We start from the raw sequence: 18,458 nt of genomic DNA, 5'->3' as shown, positions 1-18,458 counted from the left end.
AAATAAGAAAATTGCAGATATTTGATGACATTTGCCAACATCAATTTTAACTACTGTTATCCTGCATAATCTGGTAGTCCTCTGGTTGATCAGTTGTAATTAGTTTGACGTTCATAAACTGAAAATGTCTGATGAGTTTTCCTTGAAAGAGAGGTAACTGATTTATCAGCTATCACTGGCACTGAAATGCGTGGGTTGATCCCTGGTTGAAGTTTAGGAAAATGAAGTTCATTGGCAGATATTTTGTGATATCTTTATGGAAAAGTAGAAGGCTCCAACATCAGTCTAAAATAATTGCTCTGTATGGGAGAGAAGATGCTGTACTGAGAAATACAAGTTGTAGTTGTAATGGAGTTCACAATATGGCCATTTGTTTCATTGTAGCTGATTTGAGAGTGCCCATGGACAGGGGTGAACTGATTGAAAATAGCTCGTTGATCCACTGCAATTTGTTCTGGTGGTCTCACTGACATTGATGATGGAGGAGGAAAATCACCTCTGATCGGGGTTGTTGTATCACCAATTATGTGGCTAGTAGAGGGCTTTCTTATTAGAGGCATGTTTAAATTTGCAGAAGGTAAAAATGCACTTTCTCCACTAGTGTCAGCCACAAAATCAGAATTATGTTTATCAACATTACCCCTGATTTAAAGTATTTCTTGTTGAAATCTTCAGCCAATGAAGACAACAGACAAGAATTTTTAATCTCAACTCTTCTTTTTATTCTCACTAAAAGCTGAGGACAGCCTCGTTTAACATTTGGATTATGATACAAATGCAGCTACAACCAATGGAGAAACATTTTAGTAAAATTTTAAACCAAAATACAAGACTACAATAAGGCTAACTTATAAAACTTCAGATTCCACGTTTACAATGCAAAGATAATATCATCAAAATATGAACATTGCTGACGATATTTTGAAGTTCCTTATTTGGAAACTATGCATTTAAATAGTATATTCATCAAATTTAAGAAGTCAGCCATTGCAGTAACAGTGAATGCCACTTTTTATAAGCAGCCTTAATACCTTTATTTAGATTTCTGGAATTATTCATAGTTGCAAACAAAGTTTCTCATAATATTGACTACTTAAGGCACTATCCTCATTTTTTAGAAAAAATAAAGGATTTTAGCCTTAGTAGTTTTATACAATTTTCAAAATTTAGCTTTACTTTTATATTATCATTGATTGATATACAAAATAAAATTTTATATATAAGTTACCATGTGGTAACTAAAATTTCTGAATACCTTTCTTAAAACAGAGACTTCTTTTTCTACTGCCAGAAAGTCAGCTAAACAAGCAGAACCTTGAAAATTCTACCGCACCTTCTTAAACCCATATAGGTTTAGCTGTCTAAGTAAACTTTTCATACTTCCAGTTTCAAATATTCTGAAAGGGGCCTTTCTTTCCAAAACTTCCTTCTTAAAGACATCTTCATCAATCACTATGAAATATCCATTATCATCCCACCAGATGGATTTAAATTGGTCACTCCCAGCTATTTTCCAGAGTTTTCTTGGAAATGTCAGATAACGAAAATCATTATCTTCATCTGGTTCAGAGACACAATGTGTGTATCATGGTGTTTTTATCAAGGATTCTTCAGACAAAGTCTGAAAAGCATTTTCTTCAATCATAGACCTCAAGTCCAAGTCCCCAGAAAATGTTTGATCACACAATAGAGGTCTACCGGATTTTGCTGAACCAGTTGGTCCATCTTTACAAGACACAACTTGAATTTCTGAAGAATCATGTGCCATCTCAATTAAATTTATCAACAGCTACTTTTCTAATCTGCATGATTTTGAGCACTGCAGCATCAAATGCTGCTTTAGCAGGCCTGCACAGATAAACTGCTAGACCTTCACAATGAAACTCAACTTGAGTAGCTGTGACATTACAAAACAACTGGCCTCTCAGCAACTCAAGTGTAACATTCAGCCAGTGTTTACTTGTCATTCATCCAGTTAAAATGAAACATATAAGATGCTTATATTTAAAGTGTGATTTGCAAATATTATCCCAACAAAATCTTTCTAAATAATTTAATTTTGGGGTCTATGAAATAAAACCAATCTCCTTCCTTTTGTACAGAAATTTTTACCAGATTTAAGAACAGAGTATAAGTAATGCACAAAATATATAAAATAATATTAAAGTTTTAGAATTTAAAGTGAAATTTGTGTAAATCCAGTACAGATAATGTATATCTATTTCAATATCATTTGTAATTAAAGTGAAACATAATTTGATTTGGAAATGGAAATAAGTATTTTTCTGTGTACTTTATAATAAGTAGCTCTATATTCATAACATGAGCAGAATAAATATCAGTTTATTTGTTTTGTATAAAAAATAAATGGTAAATAAGTATGAAATAAAATTAGATAAAAATAATGAATCAAATTTAAGAAATCCCAAGGGGCAGAAGTTTTGTTTTAAATTTCAAATAAGTTCTATAAGTAAAACAAATGTAAGTTAATATTCTACTCTAAAATTACAAAAGAGAAAATCTTATAGTATATTTACAAATGTATACTTTTGCCATTCTTTCAGTCAGAGGTTTTTCAGTCCTTAGAAGGAACAAATTTTCTTTTCATCTTTATAATCCAAACCCTTGAGCCTTCTGTTAAGTGTTCCAAAATGATGTTGATAAATACACTTATGCAAAAGATCCTGGGTTAAATAAGCAGTGCCTCCATTAAGGGGCAAACAAAGAAACAATCAAAAAAGAAAGAAATAACACTATATGTGTGTTCGGGTGGAAAATACCATGTAATGCATTTTAGGAAGCAATTTGTATCTCAGTCCTGAAACAGATAACATTGGTAGTAAAATCCGGCATTTTAAGGCAAGGGTTTTGTTCACTAATTGTAAATAATAGTTACGTTGTGTATCAGTAAACCGTAGAAAATCCAGTTCTGCCAAAAGTTATATTCTTTATTTAGAAATATATTCCATTAAACATGAGCCAATTTCAAAATGAGGGATAAAATTTTTAAATAGATAATTGTAAACTCAAGCTACAATGTAAATTTTTCTTTCAGTATGGGTACATTCCATTCTAAATAAACATAAGCAACCTGAATACATTGCATATTATAAGTATTATAAACTATACTTAAGTTGGATTTAGTCCTCATTCATAAATATTACTTATCATATGCAAATCAATATATGTGATACAATCCCTTAAAAAGCAGAGAATTCAAAAAAGCATTCTCAAAAAATGTAGGAAAATTTTTCACAGATCTGATCTTTACTTTTTTATAAAAATATTCTTAAGAAATTCACTTTAAATAGAATGTAACTAAACATAATATAAGCCATATATGAAAAACCCATGACTAACGTCACGTTCAATGTTAACTTACAGGAAGGTTTTCCTCTGGTCCAGTAATAAGAAAAGCTAGCTCATTCTCACAGGTACTAAATTACACTACTTGAAGCCCTAGCCAGAACAACTAGTCAAGAAAAAATATAAAAGGCATCCAACTTGTAAAAAAGCAGTAAAATTTTTACAGATGACATAATTATGCATAGATAGAAAACTCCATATACTCCTCCAGTGACTGTTGCAAATAATGAACAAACTTAGTAAACGTACAGAATACAAAATCAATATGCAAATATCCGTTGCATTTTTATATAGTAACAACAAATTATCAGAAAGAGAAATTAGGAAAACAATTGTCTGCATATTTATACCAAAAGGGATAAACTAGGAATACATTTGATAAGTGAAATAAAAGATCTAAACATTGATCTATAAATTACAGGTGCAAGAAATATAAGTAACCAAAATAAATAGAAAGATATTCTCTGCTTATGGATTGTATACAATATGAGGAACTATTCTAATGTATCTTTTACATGTTCAATCTCCCCTGCACTACTTATTGAGGAGAATGTCTATTCTTCATTTTATTCTCTTGCTTCCTTTTTCATGGTTTAATTGATCATAGGTGTGAGGGATTATATGTGGTTGCTCTATTCTCTTCAATTAATTGGTGTCTGTTTTTGAGCCAGTATCATGTTGTTTAAATTACTAAAGCTTTTTTGGACTGTTTAACATCAGAGAACTTTACACTATTAGATTTAATACACTTTTTCAAGATCATTTTAGCAACTCATAATCTATGCGGTTACATATAAATTTTGAAATTACCTGTTCTATTAAATGGAAAAATCTCATGGGTACTTTGACATGAATCACACTAAATGTAGATTGCTTTGGGTAGTGTGGTTGTTTCAACCACATTGTTTCACATCATTAACATAAGAGATCTTTTCATTTCTTTGGATCACTTTTAATTTCCTTCATCAATGTTTTCAATTTTTTAATGTATATGATTTCTCCTTATTTGTTAATCTCATTTCTGTATATTCTATTCATATATATATAATTATATATATTATATTTATAAACACGTTTCATACACAAATACAACAGGCATAAGGCAGTGGCAAGACATATTCAAAATCCTGAATGAAAGAAACCTGTAATCTAAAATAATTTATCAAGCAAGGCTATTCTTTAGAATAGAAGGAGAGATAAATAACTTCCAGAAAAGCAAATACTAAAAGAATTAAGCAACAGAAACAGAAACAATGAAAAATCTACTATGAAACAAAAAGCAGGATGCTATAGAAAGGAGAAAGGCATAATTAGAAATGCAATTGCCACAATGTCTTAAAATAGAATAAAAGGATGTTGTAAAACAGGCCATCAAAATTTTTATGGGTCAGGGATTGATACAGGACAATACAGTGAATTTTCTTCTTGATTCTGTCCTCTATAGGAGGGGTTAGAATTTCTATTCCTATCAGTTAATATAAAAAGATATAATAATGTGTCAATATACATACAAAACAGGGTAACCATAAGTCAAACTCTTACAATGAAGTAGAAAACCAAAAAGAAACCAAGATAATAACAGAAAACTTATCAAGCCACAAAATGAAAATGAAATGAACAGAAAGGAAATACCAAATCAACTGGAAAATGAAGTTCAAAATGGAAATAAACACCAGTCTATCAATAATTATCACAACTGTTAATGGACTTAGTGCTTGAATCAAAAGATATATAGTGTCAGATGGTATAATATAACAAAACCCTACATTATGAAGCATAGAAGAGACTCACTTTAGTAAGAGGAACACACATTAATTGAAAGTCAGAAGATGGAAATTATATCACATGCAAATTGACATGACAAGAGAGCAGGACTAGCAGTACTGACTTCACACAAAATAGACTTTACAACAAAGGCCATAGAGAAAGATAGACAAGGACATGATATAATGAATAAAGGAGCAATAAAAAATGAGGGTATTAAACTCATATATGCACTCAATATAGGAGCACCTAAATACATAAAGCAAATACTAATAGATAAAAAGGGAGATATCGCTCAGAACACAATCACAGTAGGAGAATATAACTCCCCATTATCATCACTAGACTGGTCTTTCAGACAGAAAACTAATAAGGGAACAAAAATACAAAAAGATATGATAAAATAATTGGTGTTGGTTGATATTTTCAAAACAGTACTCCTCCTCAAACAGAATATACATTCTTTCGCAGTTCACATGGAATATTTTCTAGGAAAGATTATGTACTCAGGCACAGAAGAAGCCTCAACAAATTTAAGAAAATAAAAATTATTTCAAGCATCTTTTCTGAGTATAATACCATGAAACTAGAAATCCTTCAGAGAAAAATACGGAGAAAAAATTGCAGCATGTAAATTAAACACCATGGTACTATAACAAGTGGGGGAGATGAACAAGTAAAAGAAGAAATTAAAAAAATATCTTGAGAAATATGTCAAAACACTAAACAATTTCTATGGAACACTGTTAAAGCAAGCTTAAGAGGGAAGTTCAAAATGACAAGACCCTACTCAAATTAGAAGAGCAATTTCAAATAAATTATCTATAGTTCTATGTAAACTAATCATGAAAAGAAGAGCAAACAAAACCAAAAGTCAGCAGAAAGAGAGAAATAAGAAAGATCATGGAAGAAAGGATTGAAATACACATTAAAATATAGAAAAAAATCAAACTCTTTTTTGAAATAGTAAACATAATTGACAAAACTCTGGACAGCCTCACCAACAAGAAAAGAGAGAGAACACAAATTATATAAGAAATGAAAATGGAGAAACTAAAAAGAGCACAACAAATTTGCATATCATAATTGAATATCATGAACAACTGCATGGAAACAAACTGGATAACCAGGAAGAAATGGAGAAGATTTTGGAAACATTCAGCCCTCCAATATTACATCAAGAACAAATTAACCATTTGAACAGACAGATCACCAGAAATGGAATAGAATTATCAATAAAATAAAAAATCTCTGCAAACAAAAATTCAGACCCAAGTATCTTCACTGGGGAATTTGACCAGACATACAAAAAAAAAAAATCCATACCAGTCCTCCTCAAATTCTTCCAAAAGATTGATACGGAGAGAGTACACCCAAACTCACAGTGTAAGGCCAACATCAACCTGATACCAAAACCAGACAAAGACAATACCCCAAGAGAATATTATAGGCCAATATCTTTGATAAACCTAGATGTAAATGTCTTTAAGAAAGTATTAACAAACAGAATCCAACATCATGTAAAATAAGATCATACAACATGGTCAAGTTAGGTTCATCCCAGGAACACAAGGATGGTTAAACTTATGGAAATCAATCAATCAATTGTGATACACCATATCAATAATAGAGAGGACAAAAAAAACCACATGATCATCTCAGTAGATGCAGAGAAAGCATATGATAAAAATTAACACGTATTTGCAATAAAAGTTCTTATCAGAGTGGGCATAGAGGGACCATATCTATTCATAATGAAAGCTATTTATGACAAACATATAGCCAGCAAAATACTCAATGGTGAAAAACTGAAACCCTTCCCACAAATACATGAGACAAGACAATGTTGTCCATTCTCCCAATTTCAATTCAATATAGTCTTGGAATTCCTAGCCACAACGATTGGCTAGGAAAAGAAATAAAAGTATTCAGACTGGAAAAGAAGAGGTAAAATTGTCATGATATGCAGACATGACACTATATAGAGAAAAATGTAAAAGCTTCACAAAAAAATACTTAGGCTAAAAAAGGAAATGGGCAAGGTACCCAGACTAATGTACAAAAAACAAATTGCATTTCCTTACACTACCATTGAATCAACAGGAAAATAAAGTATAGAGACAACCGCTTTTATAACTGCACCCAAAATTATAAAATGCTTGAGAATATATCTGACCAAAGAGGTGAATATATTATACATGGAGAACTAGAAAACATTGATTAACTCAAAAAAGATTTGAAGAATTGAAAAGATAACCAATGGTCTCATAATGGAAGAAACAAAATGGTTAAAATGTTCATACTGTCCAAGGCAGTCCACAGAATTAATGTGATTTCCTAACAAATTATGCAAAACTCTTCTTTTTGGGGCTGAAACAAATGATCCTAAGATTTACAGAGAGTCATAAAAGATCCATAATTTCCAAAGCAATATTAAAGAAAAAGAAAGAGGATGGAGGAATAAACCACCAGGTCTCCATACACTATTGCACAACTACAATAATCAAAATGACATGATATTGGTACAGAAACAGGCATATGGCCATTGGAACAGATTACAGGGCCTAGGAATAAATCTACAGGCCTATGTTCTATTAATCTTTGACAGAGTAGCCAGGAATATGACAGAGAAAACACCATCTCTTCACCAATGATGTTGGGAAAACTGGATAGCAGCAATAGAGCAATGGATTTAGAACAATTCTTAACTCCATACACAACAATAAATTCAAAATGGCTTGAAGACTTAAATGTAAGGCAAGACAAAGTAAATCTCCTAGAAGAAAACATAGGCAAAACACTCTGAGATAAATGTCAGCAATGATCTCCTAGAACAGCCTACCCAGGTAACGGATGTAAGAGAAAAATTAATAAATTGGACCTAATTAAACTTACAAGCTTTTGCACAGCAAAGGGAACCATAAACAAAGCTAAATGACAACCTTCAGGATTAAAGAAAATATTTAGAAGTGATGCAACTGACAAAGTCTTAATTTCCAAAATATAAAGACTTCATACAACCTCATAATAATAATAAAAAAAAAAAACAAACCCAACCTCAAAATGGGCAGAAGCCCTAATCAAGCAATTCTCCAATAGAGACATACAAATGCCACTTAGATACATGAAAAAAAAATCGCCCAATATCATTATCAGAGAAGGGTAATTCAAAACTATAATGAAGTATCACCTCACAATAGTCACAATGGCCATCATTCAAAATTCCACAAACATTAAATGCTGGGGTAGCTGTGGAGAAGGTGGACCCTCCCACACTGTTGAAAGGAATGTAGATTAGTGCAGTCATTGTGGAAACCAGGGTGGGGATTCCTCAAAAGAATTAAAATAGACTTAACATACAATCCAGCAATCCCACTTCTGGATATATATCAAAGCGAACCCTAATTCTAAAAGACACCTGCACCCCAATGTTTTTAGCAGTGTTACATACAACAGCCATGACATGGAAGCAACCTAATTGTCCAACAACAGATGACAGTATTCAGAAATTATGCCTTATTTACACAATGGAATTATATTCTGCAATAAAAAATGATAAAACAATGACATTTGCAGCAAAATGGATATCCCCAAAACTCGTCATTCTAATTGATGTAAGCCAGAAAGAGAAAGAAAAATAAAACATGGCATGACATATGTGGAACCTTAAAAAAAATTTAGATGAGAACACTATGATTTCATCTACAAAACTGAATCACACTCACAGATCTACTAAACAGTTTTATGATTACTGCGGAAAGGGGCTGTGGGAGGATATATTTGGGAGTTGTAGATTCATAAATTTTTTCCACTATATATAAAAATAGATTTTTTCAAAACTTCTCTTGTATGACACGGGACAGTGAATTAAATAACGTGAAGTAATGTTTAATAGGAACAAAAATATATGCATATACAGGGACAATGTGCTATACACCACAGATTGACACATTGTAAATGGCAGTACATCAATTATAAATAAATGAATAAATATGCAAATAAATAAATAATAACTAAATAAAAAATATTTAATAATAAATGAAATACAAAAATTCACACTACATAATTTTACACCTCACGGATCTAGGAGAAAACAGAAACAATAAAGACGAAAATTGAATGAATGAGAGTAAGGCAAATAACAACAGATACAATTGAAAAGATAAAAAAATATATACCTAAGTTAGTTTATTTTTAACATAAACTGGACAAAAGTTTAAGTTGGCTAAGAAAATAAAGACTCAAATAAAATTAGAAATAAAAGAGAAGATATAACCTATGATGTTGTAGAGATGCAAAGCATCATAAGAAATTACCACAAGCCAAAGTTTTGAATGACATAGAACAAAAGATAAATTCCCAGAAACTTATGTCTTCCAATACTGAATCAAGAAAAATTAGAAAGATAATAGAGCAAAAGTGTGTTTGAGTAAGTCAATAATCCAAACTTCGAAAACCAGAAAAAATTTACAAGACATCTTTACTGGTGAATTCTGTCATATATTTGAAGACAAATTTTCACCAATTCTTCCAAATATCTTCCAAGAATTTGAAGGAGGTGAAGGATTCCAAACAGGTTTTATGATGTGAGCTTTATTTGCTTAACAATGCTAGAAAGGACATTATATGCAAAATATAAATTATTATCCCTAAAGAAAATATGTGCCAAAATTCTCAACAAAACACAAGCGAAATGAATTCAACAACACATTTAATGTATCATAAACATGCATGAGTTAAGGTATTTATCCCTGGTTTAAGGATACTTCAAAACATTTAAATCGATAAAGGTGACATGCCACACTAATAGAATGAGTAAAAGAATTCACATAATCATCTCAATAGGTGCAGAAAGAGCATTGTATATAATGCAACATCCTTTTAAGATACTCCCAACAAATTAAATTAACCCTGTCAGTGACACGATATAATTTACACACAAACACTGTGTGGAGAGAAGCGAAGCAGTTCTCTGTTTATTGATTCTTAGAAGAAGCTTTATATAGGACTTGCACAATGCCTCACTTATAATCAAAGTTATAACAATGTTAATAATCTTAAGCTATTTATGTTCCCATGCTCCTGCAGTAAGCGCAGGATGTTAAATGATCAAGGATTGTTTTAAAGTTCATCACGGAAATTCATTAAGTAGGCCACCTCTTATCCAGCAGGCTGTGCTTTTCTTAGTTTGTCCTCCTCTGAGGAACTTAACCAGCATAGGCTATCCAGCCATCCATACTGGATACATTGAATAGGCCATTTCATATCCAGCCTGGATATATGACATTCCTCACAGCTTATCAGTTCAGTCCATGGGCTTATTCTCTAGAGCCTTCAGACAGGGGCCTACAAACCCAACATCCCTTGACAGAAAACTGGATGAAGAAAATTACATGTATATATGCAATGGAATCAATACATTGCATTGCTATCAAGAGTGTCCAAGTTGTTCCTTTTTCTCCACAATCTCACCAATATCTACTTTTTTCTTTTTGATGAGAACATTCTGACAAGTGTGAGGTCTTGTCTCATTTTTGGTTTATGACTTTCCTAATAATTTATAACTCTGAACACATTTTCATGTGTCATATAGCCAACAGTATGTTTTCTAAAGAAAATTGATTCAGATCTATCTATTTATTTCCTATGGATATTTTTTTTTGATTGGATTGTTTGCTCTTTTTTGTTGAAGTTTTGGGGTAAGAGTTTGCCATATATTTTGGATATTATATCCAAACACTTGATTGGAAATTATACTTGAAAATATTTTCTACCATTGTGTTGGTTGACTGTTCATTTTATTGATCATTTCTTCTGCAGTCTAAACGTGTTTAGTGTGACACAATCATATTTTGTTAGTTTTATTTCTGCTTCCCTTGCCAGAGGAGACATATGTAGAATCAAATTAAGTCCAATGTCAGAGTGTATTTCTTATGTTTTACCCTAGGATTTTTAATTTCATGTTTATATTTTATATGCCCAGGAGTGGAATTGCTGTGTCACATGATAGGTCTATTTTTATTATTTAAAGAACTTCCATACGGTTTCCAAAGTGTTTTCACCAATTTTCATTCCCACCAACAGCGTTGGAGAGTCCCTTTTCTCCACAATCTCCCCAGTCTTTATTATTTGTAGACAATTGGATGAAAGCCCTTCTCACTAGTGTAAGATAAAACATTATATAAATGTTGTCTTGCCTTTGTATAATGATTAGCAATGTGAGCACGTTTTTATGTTCCTGTTTGTTATTTGTGTGTCTTTTTTAGAGAATTGTCTTCTGCTCATTTTCTGGCTGAGTTGTTTGTAGATTTTTGAAATGGTGTTGTATGAACGATTTGTGTATATTAGAAATTAGCCTCTTGTTGATTGCATTGTTTCCTAATGTTTTCTCCCGTTTGGAAGTTCATCTTTTCATTTTGTTTATTTTGCTGTGTAGAAAGTTTAAGTTTACTTAGGACCTATTTGTTTATTTTAACTTTATTGTTTTCAGCTTGGGAGTGTGACATAAGAAAATTTTGCTACAATGTTTGTTTTGTTTTGCCTGTGTTAGATTCCAGAAATTTTATTGTGTCATGTATTAGATTCAGATACTTAAAACATTTTGAATTTATTCTTGTACAATGTGAGGGATTGTTCTAATTTGATTGATTTACATGTAGCTGTCTAGCTTTCTCAACATCACATGCTGAAGACTGTCTTTTAGGCATTGTATATTTTTGTTTCCTTTCTCATAGATTAGTTGACCATAGTTGTGATGTTTTATTTCTGCCTCTGTGTTCTGTTGCAGTGATATAGATGTTTGTTTGTTTTCCAGTATTGTGCTGTTTTGATTACCGTATTTTTGTAATATAGTCTGAGATCTGGGAGGTTTATTGGTTATGCCTCCAACTTTGTTCTTTTTCCTCATTGTTTCTTTTGCAGTTCTGGTTCTTTTGCAGTTCCATACAAATCATAGGACTTTTTTTATTTCTGTGGAAAATATCATGTACTATGATATGAATGAATTTATATCTGTAGACATATTTTGTAGTATGTACATTTTAGCAATATTAATTCCTCTAAACTAAGATCTTGAGATTTCTTTCCATTTCTTTGCATCATCTTCAAATTTCTTTCTCAGTGTCCTATAGATTTCATTATCTTGGAATTTCCATAGGTTTTCCATTTTATGATCTGATTTCATATGGATTTTTTACATTATTGAATATTTGATTGTTAATGTAAAGAAATGTGACAGTTTTTGTATATTAAACATGAATCATGCTACTATGCTAAATGTCTTTATTAGTTTTAGTTTTTCTGGTGTGGAGAATACTTAGGGATCTCTATAAAGATTATCATGTCATCTAAAATAATAACAGTTTAACTTCATTCAATCCAACTTGAATAACATTTTTCTTGTTTGATTGCTGTTGCTAGTTCTTCCCATACTGTGTTTAACAGAAATTTTGAGATTGGGCATCCTAGTTTTATTCCTTAATTTGGCTTTCATTTATTCACTTTTGCATATTATGTTGTCTGTGTGTTTGTAAGTAATGACATTATTTATGTTGAGATATATTTCCTGAATCCTACTTTGGTAAGAGGTTTCTGTTGTTGTTGTTGTTGTTGTTGCTGTTGTTGCTGTTTTAATGAATAAATGTTGAATTTTGTGAAATACTTTTTATGTGTTTATTGGGAGGGCCATGCCATTTTCTCTATTCCTTTTGTTAATGTGGTGTATCAAACTGTTTGATTTGTGTATGTTGAACTTCTCTTGTGACCCTGCAATGAATCCAAGTTGATCATGGTGTATTATTCACTTTTTGGTATTGCTGGATTTCATTTGCTAATAATATTTTGTTGAATTTTTGTATCTAAATCTATCAAATTTATTGACTAGAAGTTCCCGTTGCCTGTAGTTTGTTTGTTGGCTTTGCTATCAGGGTGATGAAATCTTCATAGAATTAATTTGGGAGTTTCCCACATCTTAAATATTTTTGAATAGTTTGAAGAGTATAAGTTCTTCTTTGTATTTTTGTACAATTATCCACAGGATTTGTTTAAATCTGCACTTCTATTTAACGATTTTTTAAATGCAGATTCTTTCTTCTAGTAAACAATTTGTTCAAATTATTTGTTTCTCCTTATCTCTGTCTCTTTATAGACATTTGTCTATTTCTTCTAAGTTGTCCAGTTTATGCTAATGTAAGTGTTGTCAAAATAATCCCTTTTTTGTATATCTGAGGTAACCATTGTTATTTCTCTTCTTTTTTTCTTACTTTATTCCTTTGCAGCATCTCTCTTTTCTTCATGATGTACCTGGCTAGAGGTTTTTTGACTATGCTTATCTTAAAAAAAAAAAAAATCTTTGGTTTTAATGTTCTTTTGCATAGTTTTCTTTTCCTCTCTAATGTATATTTACACCTGCAATATTTAGGATCATGTTTTTTAACTTTTTAAGTTTTCTTTATTGATTTACAGTCATTTTACAAAGTTGTCTGCAATCCCAGCCTAGAGCACAGTTTTGCAGTTACAATGAAAAAATATACATTTGTTGTACCATTTTTTCTATTATGGGCTTCCGTAAGAACTTTTATATATTTCCCTGTGCTATGCAGTACAATCCTGTTTATCTATTCTACAATTTATACCTCCCAGTTTATCTCTTCCCACCATCGGCCCCCTGGGCTAACAAAACCTTTTATTCTATGTCTGTGAGTCTATTTCTGTTTTGTATTTGTGCTTCTTTTGTTTTGTATTGCTTTGTTTTTAGATTCCACTGATGAGCCATCTCATATGGTATTTTTCTTTTTCTTTCACTTTCTGGCTTACTTCACTTAGACTGATTTTCTCCTGGACCAACCATGTTGCTGAAAATGGTGTTAAGTTTTCACTTTATATGGCTGACCAGTATTCCATTGAATAAATATACCACCTCTTCTTTATCCAGTCAACATTTGACGGATATTTAGGCTGTTTCCATGTCTTCGCTATTGTAAATAGTGCTGAATATGAATATTGGGGTGCAGGTGTCATCCAGAAGTAGGGTTCCTTCATGATTTATGGCCAGGAGCTGGATTCCTTGGTCATATGGTAAGTCTATTCCTAGGCTTTTGAGGAATCTCCATCCTGTTTTCCACATTGGCTGCACCAAACTGCATTGCCACCAGCAGTGAAGGAAGGTACCCTTTTCTCCACAGCCTCTGCAGCATTTTTCATTTGTGGATTTTTGAATGATGGCCATTCTGACTGCTGTGAGGTGATACCTCATTGTAGTTTTGATTTGCATTTCTCTGATAATCAGTGATATTGAGCATTTTCTGATGTGCCTTTTTATCATTTGTATGTCTTCCTTGTAGAATTGCTTGTTTAGGTCTTCTGCCCAATTTTGCATTGGGTTGTTTATTTTTTCTTCTTCAGTTGAATGAGCTGTTGTATACTCTGGAGATCAAGACTTTGACAGTTTCATATGCAAATTTTTTTCCCATTCCATAGGTTGTCTTTTTGTTTTACTTGCAGTTTCTTTACTGTGCAGAAGCTTGTAAGTTTCACTAGGTCTCATTTGCTTATTCAGGCTTTTATTTCTTCTATGAGAAAATTTTCGAGAATTATGTCAGATATGGTTTGCCTATATTTTCATCTTGGTTGTTTTTGTATTTTGCCTTATGTTTAAGTCTTTGATCCACTCTGAGTTTATTTTTGTGCATGGTATTCTGGCTTCATTGGGAGTGTTCTAGCTTCATTGAATTATATGCTGCTGTCCAGTTATCCAAACACCAGTTGCTGAAGAGACTATCTCTTTTCCATTGTAATTTCTTGCCTCCTTTGTCTAAGATTAATTCACCAAACATTTTCGGTTTCATTTCTGGGCTCTCTATTCTGTGCCATTGGCCTATATGTATGTTTAACTACCAATACAGTGCTGTCATGTTGACTGTAGCTCTATAGTATTATCTGAATCATTAGCGTTAAGAAATGCCACTGATATTTGAACCTTAATCTTGTAACCTGCTATCTTGCTGAATTCTTTGAGCAGCTGTAGTAAATTCATTCTGGATCTTGTAGAGTTTTCTATAAATAGTAACATATTATCTGCATATAGTTTGACATTTATCTCTTCCTTTCCAATTTGCATCTCTTTTACTTCTCTCCCTTATTTGATTGCTGTGGCTAGGACTTCCAAGACTATCTTGAGTAGGAGTCGTGTTAGTGTGCATCCTTTTACTGTCCCAGATTATAGTAGGAAGAATTTGACTTTCTCAACTTTGAGTACTATGCTGGCTGTACGTTTGGTATCTATAGCTTTCATGATGCTGAGATATAGTCCCTCTATGCCCACTTTGGTGTGTGTATGTATCATATGTGGGTGTTGAATTTTATCAAATGCTTTTCCTGCATCTATTGAGATGATCATGTGGTTTTGGTCCTTTCTCTTGTTGATGTGCTGTATTACATTGATTTGCTTAAGTAAACCACCTCTGTGTCTCTGGCATGATCTCCACTTGGTCATGATATATAATATTTTTTTTCTGTGTTGTTGGGTTGTATTTGCTACTATTTTGGTGTGGATTTTGGCGTGTGTTTTCATCAGTGATATTGGCCTATAATCCTCTTTTTTGGTAGTTTCTTTGCCTGGTTGTGGTATCAGGGTGATTGTGGCTTTATAGAATGTCTTTGGGAGTATTCCTATCTTTTCAAACTTCTGGAAGAATTTGAGAAGGACTGGTATGAGTTTTTCTTTTTTGTTTGGTAGAATTCCGCTGTGAATCCATCTGCTCCTGGACTGTTATTTGTAGGGAGGTTTTATATTGCTATTTTGATTTCATTTCTTGTGCTCTGTTTGTTCAAGTGGTCAGGTTCGTCTTCATTCTGTCTTGGTGGACAGTATGTTTCCAGAAACTTGTCCATCTCTTCTAGGTTATACAGTTTGATTCCATATACTCTTCATAATATTCTCATATGATAAACAGTATTTTTTTGTTATAATTTCTCCATTCTCCAGTCTTATTTTGCTAATTTGTGCTCTCTCTCTGTTCTTCTTTTTAAGTTTGGCCAGAGGTTTGTCGAATTTACTTACTTTTTGGAAAAACCAGCTTTTGGATTTGTTGACTTTTTCCTATGGTCTTTTTAATCTCTATTTTATTTATTTCCTCCCCAATATTGATGATTTCTTTCCTTGTGCTGCCTTTTAGGTTTTTGTTCTTCTTTTTCTAGTTCATTCTGCTGGTGGGTTCAATTGTTTATTTGTGGATGTTCTTCATTTTTGAGGAACGCCTGTATCACTACAAACTCCCCTCAGCACTGCTTTTACTGTGTCTCATAAATTTTGAATGGTTTCATTTTCATTTTCTTTTGTCTCAAGGTACTTTTTCATTTCAGCTTTGATATCTTCATTGACCCATTGGGTTTTAAATAACATATTGTTTAATCCCAATTTTTTCCTTTGTTCTCCTTTGTTTCTCTGCTGTTGATTTCTTACTTCCTTGCATTGTGGCCAGTAAAGATGCTTGAGGTAATTTCTATCTTCTTAAAATTGCTGAGGTTTCTTTTGTGCCCAAGTACATCATGAATCCTGGAAAATGTTCCTCGTGCACTTGAAAAGAATGTATATCCTATTTTGGGGGTTGCAATGCTCTGAAAATATCCACCAAGTCTAATATTTCTATTGTATTATTTAATTTTTCTGTTGCCTAATTTATTTTCTGTCTCGATGTTCTGTCCAGTGATGTTAATGCAGTGTTGAAATCTACAAATATGACTCCCCTTTTATATCTGTTGGTAATTATTTTATGTACTTAGGTGCTCCTGTATTTGGTGCATATGTATTAATGAGTGTGCTATCCTCATATTGTATCACTCCTTCAATCATTATAAAACGTCCTTCTTTTTCTTTCTTTATGGCCTTTGTTTTAAAGAATATTTTGTCTGAAATCAGTTCTGCAACATCTGCTTTTTGGCTTTTCCAATTGTATGGAATACCCTTTTCCATCCTTTCACTCTCAATCTATATGTGTCCTTCTCTCTGAAGGGGGTCTATTCTACGCAGCATATTGAATGTTCTTGCTTTATTATCCAGCCTGCTACTCTGTGACTTTCAACTGGAGCATTTAGTCCATTAACATTTACAATAATTGATGATAGCCTTGTGTTTATTGCCAATTTGACCTTATATTTGCAGTTGATTTGGTATTTCCTCTTTGTTCCTTTCATCTTCCTTTTATGGTTTGGTAACTTTCCTTTGTTATGTCAAGAATTTTACTTAATTTTAGTGACTCCCTGATAAGTTTTTGTCTTCTTGTTACCCTTTTTTATAAGTCCATTAGGCCATTACTATAACTGCTTCTATTAAACGGATAGTAAGATGATCTCAAACCCATCCTACCGAGAACAAAAAATTTTAAAATAAAAGACCAAAAAAAAAAATTTCTCTATTTTCCTGCCTCCCTCTCCGACTCTCAATGATTTGTATGCCTTGTTTTAAAATTTTTTTGTTTATTTTATTTGTAATTCATGAATCATCACATTTCAAGTTGTGTTTCATATTTCTGTAGCATCCTGCTGCTTTTCTTTTTAAAGTAGACCTTTCAATAATTCTTTTAGCATGGGTCTAGTGTTGCTAAACTCTTTAAGCTTTTTCTTGTTGTGAAATCCTTTATTTCTATATTTACCAAATAGAATAGCATTGCTGGTCAAAGTATACTACTGTATATAATTTTTTTTCATTCAGGACTGAATATTTCTTGCCACTCCCTTCTGGGCTGTAGTATTTGTGTAGAGAAATCAGCTGGTAGCCTTATGGGGATTCCCTTGTAACTCATACTTTACTATTCTCTTGCTGTCCTTAGGATCATTTCTTTATCCTTGACTCTCGTCATCTTAATTAAATATATTGGTGTGGGTGTAATTGTGTTCTTCCTGTTTGGGACACTCTTAGCTTACTGTACTTGGATATCTGATTCCTTCTTTAAGTTTCGGAAGTTCTCATTCATGATTTCTACAAAAACGTTTGCAAGCACCTTTGATCATTATTCCCCTTCTAGGACTTGTATCATGCCAAGTTTGGAATGCTTTCTATTATCCCATGGGTCCCTTATGCTTTTTTCATTTGTTTCTTATTGTTTCTCTTATAGCTCTTCTGATTGGGTGCTTTCTATTTTCCTGTCTTCTAAGTCACTAATTCATTCCTCTGCATTATTTAGTCAGATTTGCTACACCTTTAAATCATTCCTCATCTCAGTCAATGTATTTACTTATTCTACTCGGCTCTTCTTAATAGCTTCCATTTCATTTTTGACATATTTTGTATCTCTAAACACTATCTCTTTTATTTCCTTCAGTACTTTGAT

At 32.3% G+C, this 18,458-nt stretch overlaps 1 pseudogene; it reads right to left on the bottom strand.

The window, feature by feature from the left end:
* Positions 1-1,213: 1,213 nt before the first annotated feature.
* Positions 1,214-1,768, bottom strand: LOC140693680 (heat shock transcription factor, Y-linked pseudogene; annotated as a pseudogene).
* Between the last annotated feature and the right edge of the window lie 16,690 nt (positions 1,769-18,458).

Source organism: Vicugna pacos, unplaced genomic scaffold (assembly GCF_048564905.1).
Source record: "Vicugna pacos unplaced genomic scaffold, VicPac4 scaffold_20, whole genome shotgun sequence".
Classification (NCBI taxonomy): Eukaryota; Metazoa; Chordata; class Mammalia; order Artiodactyla; family Camelidae; genus Vicugna; species Vicugna pacos.
The sequence above is the reverse complement of the archived record's forward strand: the minus strand, read 5'-3'. Positions and strand labels throughout refer to the sequence as shown.